The following is a 5,855-nucleotide window of genomic DNA, read 5'->3' on the forward strand; positions in this document are numbered from 1 at the left end:
GTCTGTCTCACTGTCTCCCTTCACTCACTTAAAAAAAATTATCCTCAAAAATTACAAAAGATATTCTGTGTTCTAAATATTAATTGAGAGAAAAGAAGCTACAATAATAAAGCAACTACATTGGTAAATATATTACTAAATATTAGTAAATAATAAAAAATATTAGTAGATAATGGTGATAAAATTATGCAATGTGTCAAAACATATCTATAACTGTTGATATGTTTATTGGAAACAAGCTGTAAGTAAAGTAATAAAAAGGAAGTTGGGAGATGAGGGAGGTTGAAGAAAGGTTGAAGTATATTATTTTTCTTGTATTATTGAGAGGAACAATAGACATTTATAGATATTCTTAATTTGAATTAAATATTGCTGTTAAGAAATGCAATGGAATTCTCCAGTAATGACAAATAATTTAGAACAACCTTGTCATTGAGTACAACTAGCAAAGCTAAAATACTGTTGAGACAACATTAAATTAGAAAACTCTTTCAAGGCATGAAAAAAATTAGCAGTATAGTATGGAATTGCTGGACAAAGAAGACAGAAACCCAGAGTGTTGAGCTCTGTATTTCTTCTGTGGAGGTATTTGCTGATTCCAGGAACAGGCACTAAAAGGCTAAACCTACTTGACTAGGACAAAATTCAGCACACATTTTTTCCTTTTGATCCTCAGGGCTACACACTAGCAATGGAGGAGAAAAAGGACTAGGTCGTCTCTCATGGGAACTAAAACAGCTTGTGGAAATTTTGTTAAATTGTATTAAAGGAAAAACTTGTTAAAAGAAAGTAAAGCTAAACTGTTATAGCTTTCATTTTAAGAATACAAAGACTTAACTCAGGGAGATATTCTGGAGTGATGTTTTTCAGATTTTTAGATGACCCATGGTAAACATTATATTTTAAATTGCTGTTCATAGCACACATCCATAATATTGAATAGGCATACGCTTCATGAAGCACAACTTATATTCACTTTGTCTTATATCCATTGTTTTATATTCTTTTATTTTTTAATGATGGCTATGGACAACTAAATTAATTTTATAACCTACTACTGACTCACAAATCATAGATTTAGAAACAATGCAACATAGTATCTCTCACTCTGACATTAAAAAGGAGGAATCAACAAAAATAATTATAAAAGAATGTTTAAATTAGAAAAAAGTTAAATTATATCAATATAAGAATAAACTATATATTTTAAATGTGTGTTTTATTATATGTTATAACAAAAATGATTAAAATATGGAATAAAAATAAGAACCAATTTAAGTAAAATAGAATTTTGATTAATAAATATATTTTCTAAATTTATAAGCAAATATATTTGACAATTTTAATAAAATGTATGGAATTATAGAAATAGTTATCTAAAGACTGAGATAAATTAGCCAAGCTATAGCTAAACTAAGTTGTAATAAAAGTAGGGTAAAAGACATAATTTGCAACAAATACAAATATTGGTTCACAAAGCCATCACCTCCAAAAAAAATTTATTTCATGATTTTCTTTAATGAAACTTAAGTTCTGTTATAGTGTGGAAGAGACATAGTTTTAGTCAATTTATATTGTTTCCATCCTATGTAAGTTCTGCAAGATTTAACTGAAAAGCAGTATGCTGTGTGTGGTGGAGAATTTTTCTGTTTGTAATCCTTCAGTATTGGCACAGTGTTTTATCACCTGATCTATGAAGGTTTCAAAAGAATATATGCACCTAAGTGTTCATTGCAGCATTGTTTACAATTGATGAGATTTGAAAGCAGCCCAAGTGATAAAAGTGCTGTGGTACACTAACACAATGGAATACTAGTCAGCAATAAAAAAGAAGGAAATTTTACCCTTTGTGGGAGCATAGATGGACCTGGGGAGCATTATGCTAAGTGTAATAAGCCAGTTACAGAAAGACTATTTCATATGATTTCACATATGTGGAATCTAACAGACAAAATTAACAAACAAAATAGAAACAGACTAATAGACACAGAACAGACTGTCAGCTGTCAGAAGAGAAGGGTGTTGGAGGTCAGAGGGGAAAAGGTGAAAAGATTAAGTAAAGAAAAGAACCCCTCATAGACACAGACAACAGTATGGTGATTACCAGAGAGAAAGGGAGGTTATGGGAGATAGAAGAGGGTATAGGAGCAACTAATGGTGATGGAAGAAAACTTGACTTGGGGTGATGAACACAAAAGACAATAATTATGTGATTTGTTATAGAATTGTACACCTGAAACCTATATAATTTTATTAACCAATGTCACCCTGATGAGGTCAATTAAAAAAAGAAAATGCAAAATACCTCTGTTACTTAATGGACAGCAAAACTTTTAAAAATAATACTCCAAGACCATATACATTAATAAAAATCTAAATAAATACTTTTAGTGTTCAATTAGCAATAATCGCACCTTGGATAAACCTCATTGGCTACGATACTGCCACTGCACAAAGCTATACATTTAAAAACTAAAGATTTCTGATCAATACAGAAAGTACTAGAAATGTTAATTTAAGGTGACAGACTGGGAAAACATATGCTACTAATAAATTCACATCTAGATTTTTTAAAGGAATGTCTGAAAATCAGTAAGAAATAAAAATGGACAACTATTTTTAATAGGCAAGTCACAGAATGGGAAACCTAAATGAAAACTATAAAAGAAGTGCTCAACTTTTCTGAAAAGACACACTAAAAAGAAAATAAAACAAAAATAAAAAACATCTTTACTTCCATCAGACTTGGAAAAAAATAAAATGAAAATGACACCAAATGCTGGTATGATTTTTGGGAGAATGAGAGCACTCATATCTTTTGAATGGGAGTATTTCACAATGGCACAACCATTCTGAAAGCAATCTAGCAGAACCTTATGTCAGTAATTGGTGACAGTACTTTTAAGATCCAGACAATTAACTGCTGGTTAGCACCCAATAGTAATTTGGACAGGTACACCAGAAGGCATTTTTTAGAAAATTCATCATTTTGGTGGTTAGGAATTAGTAACAGGTGTGATGGCATTATCTGTTTATTTTCCGTCCCTCCCCAACCATAACATTGCCTCCCTGAGGGCAGAGTACACTTCCCTGCACTTTGTGGTGGACTTTGTGGTTAAGCTCAGCAGAGACACAACTGCTCTGTGTATTCGTGGTCAGAAAATACGTGTGTCATAAATCACTGAGAAGTTAGAGTTAGTTATTCTATAGAATTATAGTGAACAATCCAACTAATACAATGAATAAACTGGAAGGTAAACATAGGTTTAAACTCAGTATAATAAGAATTAATAATAATTCAGATTTTTAAACTGCAAACAGGGTAGTTCTTAAAATAGGTTTTTGCATTTAAAGTAAGAAATTATATTTATAGCAATGTATATATCAACTCTGTTTTGGCATAAATTACACTTAAGTATATGTTATATTGATGCCTATCAGGAACTTGTTGAGGATAGAGATGGGAATGACAAAATTAAGTAAAATAAAAGAGGTTTTGCATGTAATGATGGACATAGTGTATCACAAATCATATCTGAGGTCAAATTAAACACAAACATATAACAAATATAGAAAAGTATTAACAATTATTATTGCTTGGACTTACGAGTATTAGTAGTTTTTATATTATTTTTATAATTTAATATTTTAGGAGTCTTTACTAATATTTATCTTTACTTTTTGTCATTCTCAAGTTGCATAGGCATTCAGCCTTTCTTGTCTTTATTGCATTCTTCCATACATTTTATTGTATAAATTTTTAAGTTCATAAAATTATAGTTTATTACATTACTTTCTTGCTCTCAATATTTTATGATTTATACAAGACTCCTAACAATATAGTGTCTGACAGTATCATTTTTGTACAAAAGTTATCAAATTGAATTGAATTGAGTTAAATATATCATTCTGATGGTTCTCTAATATATATTAAATTAATAGTAATATTTTAGATTCAAAGGAAGTACAATTTTTTGTGAATATAAATCTAGTAGGTTTTATTTAAAAATTCATATTTATTTTCTTCTGCCATACTGTCACTTGTCAATTTATGCTTTATGAATACAACTAATGTTCTTCTCATCCAGTTAACAATAACTATTTCACAAACTTCAATATAAGGAAGTCTCTTCAAAGTGCCTTATTCACTGTTGTGCATTCAGAATCTAAAGATGTGTTTGCTACACAGAGAGGATTGAATATATATTTACTGAATAAATAAAAGAATTATAATACTCATAATGGCAAAAGTAATCAAGAGTAATAGTTTACAGTATAGAGTAAGTTTTCAGTAATGTTGACCTTCACAATAAAACAGTGCGGTAATTTAATTAATGCCATTTTGCAGTGGAGAAAACCACACAGTGGAAGGCTTAGTAACTTGCTTGAGATCACTAGGTTAGTATTTTGAAAGACCCATCATGTGATTTTGTCTTATGATACAAAGAGATTCATAGATACTTTATATTTTCAATGTCGATATAGAAACCCTCGAAGTAATGAATAATGCAATATTAAAGAAAATATTACACAACCATTTCCAACTTTATCTTCTGGCCATTTGGTTGTTTCTGAAAATTGTGTTCTGTTCTTCTTTAGGCTGTTAGAGGAGATAAGCAACAAAGGGTTGTAAATTGATTAGTAATATAGCTGTTGAAAGTTCTGTGTTCTTTCATAACTAATTAGATCCAAAGAGCTAATTTCATTCTTGGAAAGAAATGTACTTAAAAATGTAATAAAGTTTGAAATGGGTAAAGAGAAATTATATCTAAAAAAATAGCTATTAAAAAAATAATTAAACCTTTAGAAAATAAAATAGCTTTTTAAAGTTTTTAAATATAATGCTACTTCTGTTGAGTTTTTCTTTTCTTTGTTATGGATATTAGAGTTATACCACAAAAGTAAACCGTCATATGTAGATGAAATATTAAGATCATAATATATGTATATTAATTGATTGTTCTTAATTGTATTTGCTACTTAAGCAATTGAGCATACCTAAAATATTTAACTGTAGCACTTGAATGTTACTCATACTAAAAATTATAAAAATATATCATATGGTAAATAAACTGATTAAAATTGATTTAAGGCAAATCTTTTTATTTTAAAGAAATAGAGGCCTCACTAAATTAATTTAGAAGTTTTTTACTGGAACGTTGAATATCACCAAGAAGACCGTGGATAGGTGATCTAACAGCTCCATGGGGAAAAAATTTACATCTTGTTTTTGGTTGTTGTTTGTTTGATTTTTATGACAGAGACAGAGAGAGAGAGACAGAGAGAAGGACAGACAGGAAAGGGAGAGAGATGAAAAGCATCAATTCTTTGTTGTGGCACCTTAGCTGTTCATTGATTGCTTTCTCATATGTGCCTTGACCAGGGGGGCTACAGCAGATCCAGTGACCCCTTGCTCAAACCAGAGACCATGAGCTTAAGCTGGTGAGCCTTGCTCAAACCAGATGAGCCCATGCTCAAGCTGGCAAACTAGGGTTTCGAACCTGGGTCCTCAGTGTCCTAGTCCAATGTTCTATCCACTGTGCCACTGCCTGATCAGGCAAAAATTTACATCTTTATTTACACTAATATCTAACTGAAATTTAGCTTTTCTTTAATCATGTATTTTGACAAAAATCCCCAGTAGGGTTACCTGTATCAATCAGATATTTTAATTTTATTGCAAATGTTACAGATAATCTTAAAATATTACTACTTTGAAATTATAGCTATTATTAGATCCACATCAAGCTATTAATATTTAATCAAGAAGTGCATACTTTATTTTGCTTATTATAATTAAAATATTTTGATAGCTAATTTAATATAGTTACTTTTTATAATCTTATATATTTCAT

The 5,855-nt window shown here is 30.0% G+C and overlaps 1 pseudogene; it reads right to left on the reverse strand.

Annotated features, from left to right (window-relative positions):
- Window positions 1–2,304: 2,304 nt before the first annotated feature.
- Window positions 2,305–2,459, reverse strand: LOC136396376 (U4 spliceosomal RNA; annotated as a pseudogene).
- Between the last annotated feature and the right edge of the window lie 3,396 nt (window positions 2,460–5,855).

The sequence above is a fragment of the Saccopteryx leptura genome, chromosome 2 (assembly GCF_036850995.1).
Source record: "Saccopteryx leptura isolate mSacLep1 chromosome 2, mSacLep1_pri_phased_curated, whole genome shotgun sequence".
Taxonomy (NCBI): Eukaryota; Metazoa; Chordata; class Mammalia; order Chiroptera; family Emballonuridae; genus Saccopteryx; species Saccopteryx leptura.